The 18,985-nt window shown below is 44.8% G+C and overlaps 1 protein-coding gene across 1 annotated transcript in view; it reads right to left on the reverse strand.

Annotated features, from left to right (window-relative positions):
- Window positions 1-18,985, reverse strand: part of Arl15 (ADP ribosylation factor like GTPase 15) — a 370,669-nt gene that overhangs the window by 281,933 nt on the left and 69,751 nt on the right. The window lies entirely within an intron of this gene.

Here is an 18,985-nt window from a genome sequence, read left to right on the forward strand (position 1 = left end):
GAGTCATCAAGGAGGTTAATTTGACGGGATTTGATAACATCCCGATTATCACATTAGGAAGAGAGGATCTGTTGCCACTGGGGGTGGAGCAAGTGAGAGTAAATCAATGGCATAGAAACGAAGGAAAATCACAATAATTCACCCTAAGGAAATCAAATTGGGTGGGGAAAAATAAGCACACTTCAGCAGACAGACAGCAGTCACGTCTAACGTCTTTAAAGCAGGGCAATGAAGAGACTTGGATCTACCCAAGTCCACGGCATTAACATCCTAGCAGTCTAAGGAGGAGGAGGTAAGAGAGGGAAAACTGCTGGGGAGAATGAGGAGAGGAAAAAGTTAATCCTCCCTCTGAGACTGGGAACCACTGGGGATGTCAACTAGACAGTCAAGAAGCAGCAGCAGCATGAACATACTGGCCAGAGACACAGCAACAAAGAAAAATAAAAATGAAAGCTAAATAGTTGAGAATAAACAAAACCAGAGAAGGAAGCAGGAACTGAGGAGGAAGGATCACAGCTCACTTTTATGTGTCTATGAAATGACTTGACATTTTAAATATATATATATATATATATATATATATATATATATATATATACATATATCCATGATTTTTTTTTAAAAATTACTAAATAATACACAAGGTAAGATGTGGAATCCAATTCAGTCTACACTCATGTATCCACTTGTGTGTTTATGAAGTCATTAGAAAAATATGTATGCCTGCCTGGATTCTGTGGTGCAGTAGCACAGTTCTTTTCAGGAGAGTATCTTGAGGTCTTTGTTACTTGAAAGAATGTTTAATGAAGAGAAATCACTCACCTCAAGTCAGCTGTAGTGCCTAGACACTGGCCAGACATGCTGTATAAAAAAAAAAAAGGACTAATTTGTGAACGCTATTTGCAAAGTCAACATTCTTCCCGGGCCTTTGAAACTGGCAGCCTCTCTAATTTTTTATCTGTTATTAATTCATAACTACCTCCTCCTTCCAAAAAGACAGCTACCTTTTTCTTAAGTCACATTTTTTCTCTCTTCACATTATAAAACTACAGTGAGGTAGAAGATTACAGAGTATTAATTAGAATGTGCTTTCAGAATAGCCAGGGAGACAGTTACTTGAAAATTATGAAAGGGAACTCTGAGAAGATATCACGCAATTTATTCTTTGTGTCTTAATATTTTCCTGAGATACAATAACAAATTCGATTCCTTTTTGTCTTCCATGTGAGCTGAAAGGCATTAGGCAGGCATAGCAAGATCAATTCACAAGGCGCTTTTCTTTGTTATAAAGTAACATTCCCTGTAGAAAATGGCTGAATGTATCTGCTTTAAAATACCTACTAAGAATCTGTGACAGGGCATCCACACTGTAAACTTCTCCAGTTGAATTAAAATTCTTTCTTATGAGCTATCATCTCCTCAGGAAGGCGAGAATATTTTGATGAAAGTAATATGCCAGCATTATCTGGTGTTACTGCATCTACTCGTACTGTCCAACAATTCTAATATATCCTTGGAAATCTATAGCTTAAGACTGTGACTTAAAGACATTAACATCTCAATAAAATGTCAACTGTACTAAAATATATCGTGAATACATTATCGAGATACAGCACTGCAAAATGTCATCATGAAACTCAAATGTAGCCACTATATTTCATCCCCAGATGATTTCTCTCTCGATGATGGACACCTGCATATGGCTAACCCTCTGAGACCTTAAACTTAAGGGGCATTTCCGGATGCCCTATTGAAACTAATGAGGACCTGGGGACGTTGATTTCTCCAAAGGATGTTCTCTTGTTGTTTGAATCAACTAATCTTCAAGGGGTTTCCAACAACCACAAAGATATTTGACAAGTGGGAACATCTCACAATCGAAATGCACATTGTCCAACCTCTTTTCCTTGAACGTGTAAGTGTGACAGAGAAGTTAATTGAGTTGACAAACAGCCCATGATTAGTTCGGAGTCCTCTAGAAACTCACTGAGTGGCCTGAGCGGAGTAATTCATTACAGAGTCTGCAAAGTGAGGAGAGATACTCTTGAGACTTACATCAATAAAAATAAACACACACACATCTTTAATACGTATTTTTAGTTATCTGTGCAGTAACGCAGAGGGGGTGCTCTATCTTGACACAAAAATCAAACTAAATTTTCCTTTACGCTCAAAAGACAGACTGCAAATGTGGATCGGTAAGGTCTGCAGTTTTTCCGGTTTTTGGCATATTTGGCTGTTTTGTTTTGTTTTCTCCTATCGGGTCAGTGGCCGGTTTAGAGTACACACAGTACATCCTGCTGCTACAGAACTGGTGCTGTTTTCTCCTGGTCCCACAGATCATTGGACATTAAGTCTGGAGTAGGAAGAGAAGGAAGATGCAGGGGAGGGAGATGAGGGGGAACGGCAGCTCCAAATAAGGAGATGAATAAGTTGTGCCTTGGGGCTCTAAGATTTACCAGGAGACTATTCCCTGATTACAGACCTGACGACTTTCCTTACCTATGCTCCAGCAAGTAATCCCTTGGACAGTGACAAGATCAGAAGCCCAGAAGAGCTAGTGTCGGTTTTGGATAACATGTGAACGCTTGAGTATTTTTACAGTCTCATCTTACTATTATTACTACGGATGCCTCTTTTTAAAAAACCATTTTATTTAGTTGTAGGTGGGTGTGGGTGGGCACCTGTGGTAGTGTGTACGTGGGTGTGTATGTGTGTGTGTGCACCTGTGCATCACCTTGCCAGACACCTAGAGGTCAGGTGACAACCTGCGAGAATCAGTTCTTTCTTTCCTCCAACGGAGTCCCAGGGATCCAATTGGTTCGTAGGCTTGGTGGCACATGCTTTTGACCTACTGAGCAATCTTGCTTTACCGTCAGAAAGTTGAGGGAGAAAATGAAGAGAATACAATGTTCATAATAAGGGATCTGGTTTTCTGGAACATCGCTCCCTGCTTAGCCAAACAAAGAATAATTTCCATAGCTAAAAAATAAAACAAACAAACAAACAAACAAACCAAAAAACCACACCAGGTCACAGGGTGTTAATTACTGGTTAATTCTACTAAGAACGTGATTGACTGCAAGCAGCATAAAATTCACTCTGTGGTGTTTTCAACGAAATACAGCCAAATTTAAAGGAGAAGAGATTGTAAGAGATTGTATATAGCATCTGCACCACCATCCCTCTGTATACACACACACACAAACACACACACACACCCCAGTCCAGGAGACTATATATTCATACAGGATTAGAGACAGTACAGTCTCAGTCAATACCCAACTTTGTCACAACCCCACTCAATACCAACTGGCAAAGCTGTGTCCCAACGGCAGTGCACAGAAAGACACAATCTGCTCATTCACTGTAATTTCCCAATCACTAGATTAATGCACATGCCAACCTCTGGTTTATATAAACAGGATTGAAAAGAAACCAGCGTCTTCTCTCCCAAGACATCAAGAAAGCTACCTAGCATCCAAACGCCACAGCCATATGCAAACAGGAAACTACAAAGAAGGGTTGGGGGAGGGGATCTGAGCAAGCTGGCAACACAGAGCCCTCTTCACAAGAGAGCAAGAGTTCCCCCCCCAGGTAGCAGCCCCCCCCCCACACACCATGAGATTATTATTACTCAGAACCAAGCAGCACAGCCACACTTGACAACTTCACAACTGCCTCATGTTCGCCACACTGCAGGCTTGGCAGAAAGGGAAAATAGGTATTGTGTATACATTTAACAATGCGTGTTCCACTGGGCACCGGAGTTTATATTTTCTCCATTGGTGTATAATCTGCTGCACAAAATGAAATTTGCTGTCTTAGCTTTAAACTATTTAGTCAAATGAGGGCAGAGAGAGCACAAGCAAATGTATCAGAGAGGGCACACCTATTAAAGGCGTATCTATCACTAGTCATGTAAAAGTAAACTAAGAGATGGGGAACGGTTCTCCTGACAACCTCAAATACTTAACCTATCCATACTGCTGTTTCTACAACTAGAAAAAACGAGGTTGTTAAATCGGACGCCCTCTAAGGTCCCCTAAAGCTCTAACATCCTGTGGTTCCTTTAAATATGTCATCTGATCAAGTAAACAAGGCATAAAATGGACTGTCAAAACTCCCTTCTAAAAATAGCAAACCCCAATGACCACTGTGGAGGAGAGAGGAAAGCCTGAAACTGAGGGGGTGGGGGTAGAATTTTACTTAAATAACTTCACACATTGCTAAGAGACTAGCATTCCATTCAACCCTCCCCATTTCCAGTATAGCACACGTGTAAGAAGGGTAGTTAACTTTTTAAAAACACTATAAATGTGTCTTGTAAAATTTATACTGTTTCTTCTTACAACGAATTTAAAATAGTTCTCAAGTCCAAAATGGTGAGGGTTGTAGCTGGCCAAGGACTGGACACCCTACAGCACCCTCTCCAGAGAAACAGCATGGCAGGTCTTCAGCTGCACTTTGTTGGAGACCTCACCCTAATGACAGTCCCGTTAACAACGCACTACAGTTAGGTCATCAAAACTTGGGAAAGATCACCGAGTTATTCAGAAGAAATGTGCTTTGCCAAGGGAATAAAAACTGAGTAGCCCTCTCGGGCTAAGTCAAACAGGGAGAAGAAAGAGAAGCGGTGAGAGAGCAAGGGGCAGCTTTGGAAGAAAAAAATTTTTGTTCAACAAAATGTTCCCATATTTTTCTGGGAAATCATCTAAGTTTACAACTTAGGTAATCAAATTTTTTTCCAATAAATTGGTCATAATTCTTGTTAAAAAGCAAATAAGGCGAAATCCTAATATCCCGAGGAGTCGATGCAGGGAAAGTGTAACGTAGGACGTCTAACTTGAAGACCTGGATGGGGGCAAAGCACATATTACGTCACTGTCCTGGACGTGGGGGTGGGACATAATGCAGATTTACCTTGGACACCAAATTACAGCATCTTTGACACAGCATTCACAATTAAATTCAAACCCACCTAGGAGAAGCCTTTAGGGACAAAACCGGGATAGCAGTCTACCAACCATGGCTGCGAGGCAAGGGCCAAAAAGGAAGGAAGGAATTGGAGGCTGCAAGGAAAAGCCCCAAGGGGACCAGAGCAAGCTGACAGGGACCAGTAACTGACACCACCTTGCTTTACTCTTGCCTGGGGAAGGGGTAAGATGCCCTTTTCTATCTCCATTCTGCCACATCAAAATGGTCGGTGTGGGTTTCCCCAAAGGCCGGGTCTCAGGGAAATGAGAGAACTTGCTTTGGCACTGGCAGCCTTTCGTCCCCACCAAGCCAGTTCGTTCCCTCTGTACTCCCTGCCACGCCACGGTCTCAGAATTTTAACCCTCCCCGCCCACAGCGTCCCGGCCACTCATTTGCACCAGTGGACGATAACAGAAAAACACACCTCCAGACATGCCTAGGCACGTTCAGGAAGGGATGGCCCTCACTCCTCAGACCGCTTTGGACGAAAGAGGTGCAAAGACTCATCCCTGTGACCCAAGCATTAAAAAAAAAAAAAGATTTGTGCTAGGTCAGTTCAGCCTGAAGTGTCCCGAATACGCCATGTGGCATCTGCAACCCTCCCCAGCCTGGTAGCATTGATGATTGAACACCGGAGAAGGTTTGGGGTCATATTTATTTATTTATTTAATTTGAAGCCCCTGTGTCTCTCGCTTTCCTCGAGGAAACCTGTGACTCTCGGAAGAGCATGGTAGCTGTGACCCCACACTGGAAGGAGGTAGGATCAAAGGCAGCCTGGCCAGACATGGGAAAACATTTCCACTGAGAGTGGACAGACTGCCTGTCAAAAGGTTACTCCCACCGCGTTGGGACAGCAGATCACATTACTAGGAGTAACAACATGAAAGGGCAAAATCTGGCCACAGTCACCCACATACATGTTTTTCTTTCCAACAGGGGCAAATGGGAGACACCAGCCACAGCCCAGTTCCCCCATCTTATCACTTGTGGGGGGATGGGGAGGGGCAAGGCGGGAAGGGAGCCTTTTCCTAATCAATACAGACCCTGAGCCGCAGCCACTGTTTAATTCCTTTTATATTTTTCTTTTCATTCAGAAACAGCTCACATTCACCAAGACTTTTCTGTCTTAAACTTTTTTTTTTTTTTAAATCCAAGCAATCACAAGCTATATTCTGTGGAGGACAAAATAACTTTGGAGGCGTAAATCTTAATGTCAATGACAGGAAGGCTTTGGTGAACCATTACCATAAATCTGACAAACGCTAATTTGATGGGTGGCTGTATCTGTCTGCTGCACGGACAGTCTAGACAGTCTATTGAGAAATCTTAAAACACAACTGTTTGTTCCCTGTAACACCATCTGGGTACAGCAATAAGCGGCGACCCAGCGCCATTCACACGTGGATCAAAGCACATGCTAATGCTACCATGAAGTCATACACATAAAAAATTCAATCTGAGAACGCGAAGCAATTTTCCTAAGTCTCCAGTGAAGAAACCCCAGACTTAGTGAGACTCAAGCTAAGTGTGTGAAGGGGAAAGGGGGTGGGGGTGGGGGGAGGAACAGAATATTTAATGAGCTTGGCTTCCAGAGGAATGTTAGGCCACCCATTGTATTGGGAAAAGGCTCATGTCAGGCTTCAGTCTTGGTACCCGTCAGGGGTGCCCCTTTACAAAAATTGATCTGAGGACCTTTGTAATTACCTGTTTCAGCAAGAGGGATGAGGGCGGACTTGGGGATGTGAAATAGTAAAGATGGGATACAAGGTGTAAATCGAATATTATAACATTAACGGTCAGAACTGGCGCAAACGTCCGATATTGCAATATGAAAAATCTTTCTCATTAAACTGTGGCAATAGATCAAAGCATCAAGGGCCTCCTATTGAACGCCTTTAAATATTACAAACATAAGAGCAAGTCCGCTGTGCGTGGAACAGAAACAAAGCTCCCCGCCCCACCCCCTCCCACCTCCAACCCTTGCAACTTTATCCTATGTCTGGCCGGAGAAGGACATGGCTGGCAAAATCCATGTTGTGTGAGCCAAACACTAATAATCCAGACTTTCCCCAAAATTCTATAAAGCAGCAAATAAATTAAAAGCTGAGTTGGACAGCGCCTCCGTAAACGTGTCTTCTACAACTTTAAGGTACTCATTAAAGGACATCAATAAAGGGCTCTTCTTCCATTAGGGATCACGGGCACGCCATCTCATCCTTCCACCTTGCTATTGAAAGGGAGTTCTTGATGCAAGTGTTTGCTTCACTCCACTGGGCAGCACTGCCAGTACGTTTGATGTCTGTGCTTCCTGGCTGGCTGACTTCATCTCCCATCAGAATTTGATGGGGGGAGGGGAGGGGACCATGACCAAAAAAACAAAAACAAAAAACAAAAAACCCAGCCACCTCAGCAATGTGTTGTTACTATTAAACTTATCTCTGTCTGCTAGGAGGCAATAAATATGTCATGTCTCTATCTCGTTCCCCGGCCTAAGTCATACGAATTCCCACCAGCGCATTTTATTTTACTTTATAGCAGTTATAATAGGTGTGTGTGCATTATGTATGTGTGCATGTGTGCAAACGCACACATTCAACCAGATGACTTGTCTGAGTGTGTTACCCAGGCCACAGGAGGTAGGTTACACAGCAAAACCAGTGAGAAATTACATGCTTTGTCTACCACAACACTGTGGCTTGTGCGGCAAATTTTGAGTTTACACGGTTACTATAGATTTTCCCACATAAACTAAGCTTAACATGGGAACTGAGGCAAATCCTCTCTGCCCCGAAATGTGCGGCCACTCCATGTCCTGTGAGTGTACCTGCTGGAATACGCAGAGAATGCACTGTCGCCTCTAAAATGTCTTGTGAGTTTTTAGAAGGCCAGACCAAGTCTATGATTTTACAACACTGGTGATGCACCCAGTAAATAAATAAATGGAAAAAAAAAAAAACAAAGATTAACAGCTAGGCAATGATTTTTCTTAAAATTCAATTTCCACGGAAGAGACATCCCAAAGTATTTCCTAACAAAATTATCTCAAATGTAATATTAATAACATAATGCCTTTTTTAATGATAGGGGAAATCTACCAATTTTAACACCTCATGCAACAATGGAGTCTCCCCATAGTCAAGTATGTTAAAATAAGAAAAGTGCTTGGAGTACGTCAACTGCCAATCAACTGTACAAGTTTCCAGTGTGAGTGACAATGTTTTTATTTTACATTTGTCCTAAACCACAGGGCCAGTCACTACAACACAATCTAGATCACAGAAAAAAAACAGAAAAAAAACCCACGGAGGAACAGCCTGTTTTTCTGAACTATACAACTCCTGAGAGACCTGCAGAGACCCAACACAAGAATGTAATCTACCTTTTCCAAGGACAGCTCTTGTCCTAACTTCCAAAGAAATACTCTGCACAGATGTGAGCTAGCTTCGTCTGCAAGTTAATTACATGCCAAGACTTCTCAGCAGAACTAAGAGCCATTCCATCCCATCCCATCGGCAGACTCTCCATAACGATTAGGTGGTACGCTGGGGAGAGTTCAGATAAAAATACTGATCTAAAATAACTGGGAAATCATAATCGTTCTCGTTAACCATTTTATATATTTGTACTGACTGTTTTTACAAATATAATTAAACATCTCTGTGCTGCTCCCCTATTACACGGACTAAATTGCAACTGATAATCATGTTGTCTACCAATAATGGCTTCCTTTCAGGCTGTGGTTGCAACTCTGTAAGTTTAAAAGGGGAAAAAGAAATCATCCAAACATTGCTTAATGTAGCTAATCAGGCCTTCTCAAAATTAGACTGCAATGAAATGCTAGACAGTGCGGCCCAGGCGCTAAAAAGTGCTGTAGTGGAACAGTACTGCCATCTACTGGCCGATGTGATACACTGGCCAGGTCGGTGGAACCAAGGGTAGCCTCTGTTTATCAGTGTTCTTACCAAAGGAGGCCTAAGGAAGACAGCTTCAAAGATGCCAGGGAGAAATCAGAACGCTCAGATCTCACTTTCAGAGGGAAAGATTTTTTTTTTCATTTTCCCAAGCACCATTCTAAAGCACGACTTTTTTTTTCTGACGTTGACATGTGAGATTTCCTTCCGTGAGCAACCCGTCCCGGTGACTATCACCTGTGTTTATGAAACAGTCGTGCCAGACAATTCTTTTCAATCCCCAACATGTGTCCTCTGGACAGATCTTCTCCTGAGAACGCAGAGAACAAGCAGGCATAGGTCTGTGATCAGCACCTGTGAATTCGTTCATCCGCACATCCAGGAAAGCACTCGTGTTGCTGCCGAGGGATCGCGTTTTATCGGGAGTACCGTTCGGGCCAAGCCTGTCTGTGGCCTCCTGCTTCAGCGCTTAAACCCCTCTGGGAGAAAGCGTGTTGGGGAAGTCGTAAGATACAATGGCATTCCAGGTTTTGACTGAAATCTACCTGTATAGATAAGACCACAATGGTTGTCCCCGGAATCCTTGTAGTCTTTGGCAGATGCTTTCCTAGGTGTTTGACTATTTTTAAGTGGCCTACAAGCAATGTGAAGAGAAGGAAATACAACAGGACTCTTTCGTTTAAGTGGAGCTGCTGTGGTGTCCCAACTGAAGACCATGGATCTGTTGCACAGACCTCCCGTCAGAGACCATGACGCTGTGTTCCACTGTGGCTTAAAATACACACGCAGCAATTACGGGCTATACACGGTAACACTTCAGACAAAAACTGTACTGCAGGGTGCTTTTGGTTTTTGCATTAAAAAAAAAAACTCAATAATCTGAAGGAAAAAAAAAAACAGATTACAGACAGAAAACATTTAAGTGACGGAATTTTTAAAAGGGATTTAGTCTCCACTAACATAGTCCTTTTAGGCCACATAATTGAAGGACTCTAAAGAACCACAAAATAAACTGAAAATCCCAGACATAAAGAGATCCACTTATTAATTAAACGCAGCTCCCTTTGGCTATTAAGACAAGGTTGCCCATGCATACTTCATTGCTGTCACAGTCTTGCATGAGGCAGTATTCAAAACACATGAAAGTGAGGTTGAATAGTTCTCTATGTACGGAGCGGAGTTAAGTCATGTCTGCTTGCACAAAACTGTTTTTGCAAAGCCGCCACAGAGAGAGGACGGGAGTGAAAGAGAGTAAAATGTACCAAGTCTCAAGTTCACCGACGGGGGGAATGGGGGGAGGGGAGGGGGGATGGGGGAGGCATGGGGGGGGCCGCATTGTGGACAACACGAGGTGAACCAGAAAAATGCCTGACACTCTCCCTGTTGTAAAACTGGAACCAGAAATCAAGACAGTCGCCACAAAGGAAAGAGGCAGGGAACTAATTAAATAAATTACATATTAATTAAATACAAGTTCTTTGGGGACTTTTTCTTTTTTTTAAAGTCTGGGTTTTGAATCCATGAAATGTATATCAGAGTGGTTTCTCTGCGGGAAAAGACAAGCGGTCACCAAAAAGAAGGAAGAAGAGAGAAAGAAGCAACAGCCACTGATAACATTTTAACATTTACTGTGAGCACAGAGGAACTCGGTGGCCCTATGGTCACTGTTCGTATTAACCACCCTTTAAAGCTATTGGGTGACCCGGTCTGTAAAATCAGGAACTAAACCAAAAGGGGAAAAAAAAAATCTGTCCTTCTGAATCCACGGCGAGAATAAGCCACTGACATCTTAGAGAAAAGGCAGCTGCCTTAACTGAAGCCAAGGCTTTCCAGAGTCCAGAAATAAAGATATTTCTGGGGTAGATTTTCAAACCAATCCCCTCACTTTATGATGCACCTATAACGACATATGAACTTCAACTGTATGGGCAGTGGCTGATCATGGCGGTACCCTGATTTATACATTTTACAGATTATACAACACTAAAAAGTTACCGGTTACTGTACGTCCACACATGTGACTGGTATGGAGGTGGGGGCTGGAGGGTGAGGGCTTGGGGGTGGGAGGATGGGGCCTGGGGGGTGGGGGTGGGGTAAGGACAGTTTACCATCAAGGTCAAAGAAACTTAGAAGCTGACCCAGCTGATAAACGCAGTTCATTTCCACCCTCCCACAAACTTCATTTTCTTTTTCCTTTGCTACAGAAGACAAAAGGCAGAAGATTCTAAAGGAGGCAGACAGTTTCCTAGAACTGTGTGTAGAAGTTGCTACTGAACTCTAGTCAGTCGGTTTCTCCCTGTTGATGGCTTCCTGGCGGGTGTCTGACAGGTCTCATTACCTGGAAACCCTCTAGGAGGGGAGCCCAGGACCGAAGCATTTTCACTGGCAGGGCAGCATCTTCCCATCATGCCTCTCGGCACCCTGGGCATTCTAGGAGAGCAGGAAGCACCGTCAGGAGGTCAGGACAGCATGTCCTGATTCTGTTTACTTGCAGGTCTGTTTTCTAATTCAGTTAAATAGCAAGCCCCATATAATCTCTCTGTCTCTGAAACCAGCAAGAGCCTCCAGATGACACGACGCACATCACACAATTTATTACTCTTTGGTTGTGTTCTGGGAACTAATGGTGAGCAGCAAACTGGAAGGCCGGCCTGAGCAGCCTGGGCCTCAGGAAGATCCACAGCAGCAGTTCTGGCCCTGAGATTTATAAACTCAAAGTGGGATTGGTAGATGTGTCTTTTCTTCCTCTTTAAACAATTCTAGATTCTAAACAAAAATCTAGAATTTAAGGCGCAGGTCGGGGAGGTGCCACTGGCCCTCCTCCCATCTGAGACTTTGAAAACCTAATTTCTTCCTCCAGACTTTACCATACCCAAGAAAAGAATTCCCACTTTTTTTCCCTTCAGTCTGTATCACAGTTTGGGTATATACTGAGCATTCTGTGTTCACTTTTAATTTTCTCCGTTTGGTAATGTTAAGGCTCAAAATACAAGGGGTTGTGGTACATTTCACGGAAGTCAGAAGACGGGGTCACGGAAATGATTTCATGGGCTTTCCTGGGAATGTGTCCAGAGCCCAGGACGACCGGGAAACACACCTTGATGCAAAGGAGCGGAGGGGGCTGACTTTTGTAAATGAAACACACTTACATTCCAGCTCAGCCTGAGCAAATGCTCTTCAGGGACGCGTCTGTTATTTCCCCTTCTTTCAGATTTAATAACAGAGAAAACACTTGAGGTGACAGTGCGTGTGTGTGTACACACACACACATACACACACACACACACACAGAGAGAGAGAGAGAGAGAGAGAGAGAGAGAGAGAGAGAGAGAGATCTATGCATACCCATCTTCTATGAAGTTAATGAAACTCTAACTGGTTCAAAAATAAATATATATCTAAAACCCTACTCTTCCTAAGCACGGACTTCACACAAACCAATTTTATGAATGCCAAATTTCTGTCAAGCTCGGAACAGGACAGCCACCAAACAAACCACAAATCATGGGCTCATGGAGATATATTTGGCCAGAAACATAAGAAACGGAGTCAGGAGAAAAAGAGAAAGAAAAGAGGGAAAGGAGGGGAGGAAAACAGAAGGGATACTAGAGGTAAGAAATACACGGGAGCCAGCATAAAATGAAGGACGAATCCTAAAAGGGTAAGAAAACGCTTCCCTTGAAGCCCAGGCTCTCCCGCACTCCTGAGGGACACACCAGCTGCCCAACAAACAAAAACGTCAAAGAGGGAGCAAACTTTAAACCAGTCCCTTGGGATCTAATTCTAGTAAGTCAGGGCAATCACCTCCAGCTGGAGGTTTAAAGACCAAGGGAGGCAACAAAGTGACCTGATGGACAGAGCGTGCCTTCTACCTCTCCCTGTTTGCTTGGTTCAATCCCAGCGTGTGGAAAACAAAACTCAGAACAAAAGCAGAAACCAAAAGGTATCTGAACCACCTATTCGGACACTGTGGTGTTCCATACAAGACACCACTTTCCAGGACCTTCCAGCCAAGGTTAACTCTGGCAGGCAGGGTCAGCCACAAACCAGAACACTGCTTGTTAATCACGCATCAGAGTCATTACCTTTTAAGGGATTGGAACATCTGTGCTGCTGAAGGTAGGGAACAGCGAAGAGGGGAGTAGGGACACTTACTCCTTCACTCCCAGCCACTGACCCTCTCGGTCTACCGAAGAGGAGGGACAGCTAGTTGTCCACGCACGGCACCAGGGAGGGCTGGGGAAGTCTTTCCCCAGGCCTTGTTTCTTAGCTTGTGACGGGATGGAACGCAGGAGGAAGGACAGGTCTCTTGGGAGTTAACTGGCCTTCCTACATCTTATCACCGAGTGATTTTAATGACTCCGAGTGGTAACACGTCATCTCTTCGTGAAAACAGTAAACCATCCTCTCGCTATTAAAACAACAGAACCAAACAATCTACCATGTTTACAGCATCGGGCATGAGTCCCTCCTTTGGGACAGATGTCAGATCCAGAGAGTGCTGCCTTCTCCTCACTCCACATGATGTCACTATGGCACAATGGGCACAGCTTGCCTGGCAGGTCCATATTGTAGCATGCCTGGCCTAGTACTAGATAAGACCACTAATGCCTTTTTAATACCAGATGCCTGTACGGAACCTTCCAGAACTATGAAAGCTAGCCAGCAATGAGTTTTCTGGTCAGTTTGAGATTGATTTCTCTGGGTCTTGCAACCGAGGACTGCGATGTTTTCAGCAACAGAGTCTGACCATCTGTGGAAGAGTGGGCAGTCAGGAGCAACGGCAGCAGCCTATCTCTCTGGCCAGTAACCTGTAGAGAAATAACCTGTGCCTGGCACTGAGATTTGCATTTGATAGCCCATGTCTTGTGGGAGCCGCACCAAATGAGGGGCGTCTATTGAAACTTCTTTTCTAAAAAAAAAAAAAAACCTGTCTTTCTAATTAGTTTCCAAATCTATCGAGCTTTTTTTTTTTTTTTTTTTTTTTTTTTTTTTGGTTCTTTTTTTTGGAGCTGGGGACCCGAACCAGGGCCTTGCGCTTCCTAGGCAAGCTCTACCACTGAGCTAAATCCCCAACCCCATCTATCGAGCTTTTTAAGGCTTCCTCATGCATTCGGATGTCCATGTTGTCAAACTGTCTTCTAAACACCTCTGTTTACAGCTACAGATTTGTGCTGCTCCCAACCTGGTCAGAGAGACTTACTGTGCTGTGTATCCGTAGATGCTGAGATGCATTACTGCTCAAACGCTGAAAATCTGTCCCACGGTGGGGACACTCGTATCCCCCACACCCGCCCCACAAGTCAGAGACTTAAGGGTAGACAGGGTGGACAGGAAGTAAGAAGCAGCAGATGGGGAAGGAACGGGACCCTCTGCACAGGACATAGCTGTTACACATGAACGTAGAGCGGCTATGTATGGCTGCTTACACACGATCTACACAGGATCCAGCCAGCTCTACATTCCAGCTCCTGAGGCCCGGCCCTACCTGAGGAGCTGTTGGCAACTGATGGCTGCCAGAGGAAGGGGCCATTTTCCTTGATGAGTGTGCCAATGGTAGGCTCCGCAGGCCCCAGTGGATGAGCCCAGTTCAAATCTATGGACAGCACAGACTAGACTCGGGATTGAAAATGAGTGAGTAAATAAATAAGGGTGGGACACAGGACGGTTGAAGGGGAATGTGATGGGGTTTCTGAGAGGAAGCAGAGGAGACAATAAAGGTAGATGTCCAAGATACACAGTAAACACAAAATATTCAAAGATTACGTGAAAAAAAATAATAAACTCCCTATTTTCATTAAAAGTTAAATCAGTGAGTTTAACACACTGATTAAAAAGTTAAAACTTTGTCAAAATGGCTTAGTTAAAGTAATCACATGAGGCCAGGAGAGGTGGCTCAGTGGTTAAGAACACTGGCTGCTCTTCCAGAGAACCCAGGTTCGTTACAGTGCTCTGTAACTCCAGTTCCAAGGGATGCGATGTACTATGCAGTCGTGTGCTACACAGATTACACATATAGGCCACACATCCATCCACGCTGAAAAAAAGATCACATAAAGTAACATTTTATTAAAATATAGAGATTTTTAAGATTAAAAAGCTATTGGGAGAATGTCTTCAACATTTTAAAGGTGCTGAAATGCCGAAATAGTCGCAGCACATTTAGGAAGCACGTGCAGCAGGTTACGGTTTAGAAACCAAGTTACTGCAACTCCAGAGGCACAGGCCAGTTAGACATACAGGAGGACCAACCACCAATGCGCCTGAATCGCTTACATCCCCAAGCAGCCTGAGAACTGGGGCTGCCTGGGTATGCTCGCTAGTACCTTATGTGTATATGCACACTACAGGCTCACGTTTAAAGTTCTCCAGGCAAAGCCTCCAGAAAAATCACAGAAGTATTTACCTGAGGACTTACTACAGACCATTAAATGGCAATGTGGTCTTTGAGGGGCGGGAGGGGCACCTCTAATCCTGACACAGGCAAAATGACCACATGCTACACTGAGAAGACACCAGGACCAGGAGAATATAGGACTCAGGCAAGGCCTCTCCTTGCTTCTCAGGAGGAGGCCATAGGAATAAAGACCTCACCACGGAGCAGAGCCTTGACTGCCCAGTACAGGGGGAGCACTGAGCACATGGAAAACCAAGCAGAGAGAAAGTCAGAGCAGCCTCCTCCGGAGCCAGATGTGGTGAGCGCATCAACTGGATTAGGATAAAATGTGCTTGTGGCCGTGCAGGGAAGGGACACTCAGGTTTAGGAAGTTTGGTCTCAGCAGAGAGCTGCTGGGAGGAGAGGCCAGGGTAACTGTCCAAGTCCGAGGAGGGGCTGGCTGAACTCCAGCAGACACAGTGTGAGACTGCACAGAGGTGATCGCCCGCAGCCTAAAGGGATGGCTCTCTCATTAGACGGCGCTGCGCTGTGAGGAAGAGAGGTCAGACAAAGAGAGGAAGGTGGGATCATAACAGGAAATAGGGCTGGGGGAGGAAAAAAGAAAAAGAAAAAGCAGGGATTTACTTTGAGGATCCAGCAAGACAGACAGAGGACAGACAGGCGGTGTAAAAATGGGCGGACTGAAAAATTAATTCGTCATGGACGGACTTATGGACTGGTTCCATCTGCCAAGATTCCAGAGGATTCCAAGGGGCCCAAACACGTAAATACAAACAATGATACGGGGAATATAAATGGTTATAAATCAGCATCTGGGCTCAACAAGTTAGAGATTGGATTATGAAACTCAAGAGGGACCTAGGGACTGAAATCGAAAACTTGGACACCGGCAGGGTAAAAGTGACCGCTTGTCACCGCCCCTTGAGAGTGGGAGTGGTGGAAAGGGCCCAGAGCACACTCTCAGGGTTTCACTTTATAACAAGCTTTTACCGTTTAAGTTTTTAGCCAGCAGATGCGTCCTACCTTCTTGAGAATTTTTTTAGAGGGGAAAAAAAAAATAATGAAACAAGGAGATCAAGGCTGGAGCAACAGACCTCATCATGAATTAATCCCTGGGTGTGAACGCTTACTGCATGTGATCAGTTAGCCAGGCCCGGAAGGAGTCACGGGCGCAACTCTGCTCAGAAGTCTGGCACTGCAGTTTCTCTTCAGGGCCCAGGAGCCGGTGGGAAAAGCACGGGCAGGCAATTAAATGGGATTTAAATGCCTCCTCTTTCGCTGATTCCAGGCTTGGGGATTAGGGATGTTTAACTTCCAAATGACAGAAAGAACATTGGTTTTGTCCCCGTGTGGAGGCTGAGCAGGTCAGGCTCACCCTCTCCCTCATCCACAAGGGAAGGAAGGACAGTGAACGTGAGGGTCTCTCAACAGCCATGGTTAGCGTGTGTCTCGGCATACCCTCCCATGGAAGCAGGGAAGCATGGCTAAGCCTTCGCTGCCTCGAGGAGGCTCTTCACTGTCTTCTCTTAATCCTCAGGCTCTCTGAGAGGCTCGCAGTACTGCGAGACTCCGTCCCTGAATGATGGAGAAAAGCCTTCAAGGCTGGAAGACTCGCTGGCAGTCACGGAGACAGAACCATCTGAAAGGTTCTGAGCACGCACTGCTAACCTCCAGTGGAGATGAACCAAACACTGTAACGGAACCACTACGCTCTACAAAGCAGTCCTGTAAGGAGGAATGTCTCAGGCAGGCTAACGAGCATATCTTATCTCTTCTCCTGAAGAAGCCACGTGGAGGCACTCACTGTACATGACAAAGCACCTGACCACGTGATGGCCGCACAACTCTGCACGTATCCTAAAGGCAAGCAGCTTTCCGTGTGTGAACTCTGTAGTATGCCATTTAAAAAACAAAAACATGGGGCTAGAGAGATGGCTCAGTGGTTAAGAGCACCAACTGCTCTTCCAGAGGTCCTGAGTTCAAATCCTGACAACCACACGGTGGCTCACAACCATCTGTAATGAGATCTGATGCCCTTTTCTGGTGTATCTGAAGACAGCTACAGTGTACTTCTATATAATAAATAAATATTTAAAAAAAAAAAAACGAAAACATATCACAAGCACTTCCTCCAAGGGGCTTCCAGCAACCATTTGTTTTGTTTCAATTTTTCCACATTTACAACTCTTCCTGTTTCCTTTCCAAATCCACTCCCCCCCCCCGTGACACGTGGAAACACGCTGGCTGCTCTGCCCTCTGCATGCACCCGACAGGGCAAGCCTGGGTAGGTAGCCTGCTCTCTGTAAAAACACACGATTTTCCAGACCTAGATTTGAATCATTAGTATTAGAAATGCAGTGGGCATTCCAGGCTGTGTCCAGGAACTCTACCACCTGATTAGTCCCCTAACCAAGATGGACGTTCTGTTTCCTCCTGACAACTCCAGTTATGGTTCCAACAAAAGGACTGAGGGAAAAGGACTATTGAAAAAGTCAGTTTAACTCGGAGAGGCATTGAGACACAGACATCGTTCCAGAAGAGACCTAGAGTGAGTTAAAACGTTAACCTGAAAAACCTGTCGGAAACACTGAAACCACATCCATTCTAGTGATGAGGGTTTAATGTAACAAACAGTTGAACATGAATTCAAGAGCTGGAAAAGCCAAACAGAGGCCATCGGAGCTCAGAGCCAATCGGAGGGAACTCAGGAGGTTGTAGAGCCTGAGGAACAGGCGGCTGGCCTGAGGAGAGCTGCTGCCCAGCTGGTGCCTGGGAATCCCGAATGAATCTGAAGCCTGTGGAGCCGCACAAGGCAGACTCGCCATCCTCAGATTAATCGGTTTGCACTTGGGAAAAGCACGTGGAGGTATCTGTGAGGGGTTACTTCCCCTCCTGCTTACAGGGACACCTCTGACATTCTTACAGCATAAAGGCCACTTCTGCCACCTTGGCTGTCGGTGGTCGCATCTCAGGTTTCAACACTCATTCCTTCACTAAGTCTTCTCCAAGTATCTGGAGACTTAGACCATGAGAGGGCATCCTCTGGAACATGCGGCTCAAGTGCGATCTTCCTAGAAAACCGGACGGGGGAATAGGCTCAAGCCATACTAAGATTGCAAGGTTTTGTTTTTCCTTCCCTGATAACTTGTGTTTTCTTAGCTACCAGTTCCAGCACACATCCTCCGAGAGGAATTTCACAGAATTTGGCCAACTGTACCGCCCCCTGGTGGCTAACTGCAGGAAGGCTATAGGCTAGGAAATCCTGAGAGCACAGGAGAATCTTAGACAACCAGAAAAGGGAATTTACTTTATTGGAGAACTAGGAAGAGCTGGTATAACAGAGTATAACCTATAAAAGCAAGATGCAAACAATACGGAGCACAGTTTCACAGGCAGAGATCTGATTTGGGCCTTTCTTATTTAACTAAGAACAACTGCAGCCAAAGGAACCTGTCACATCTCACTGATCGGATTTGTCCTGCTAGCCTCTTTGTTTTATGATGCTCTTTAGGGCGGGGCCTAAGCTATGCTGCCGACGAGAGCTGGGGTGCTTCTCACACACAACCGGGGTTCAGAAGGACTTGGCTAAGGCTATGTCTCTACGAATGTATCCAGGACCTCCTGGAGCATAACCAGATCCCATCCACTGCTGACACAGATCAAAACCTTGGGAACTGAGCCGCAAGTCTTGTGTCTTCCT

The sequence above is a fragment of the Rattus rattus genome, chromosome 3 (assembly GCF_011064425.1).
Source record: "Rattus rattus isolate New Zealand chromosome 3, Rrattus_CSIRO_v1, whole genome shotgun sequence".
Classification (NCBI taxonomy): domain Eukaryota; kingdom Metazoa; phylum Chordata; class Mammalia; order Rodentia; family Muridae; genus Rattus; species Rattus rattus.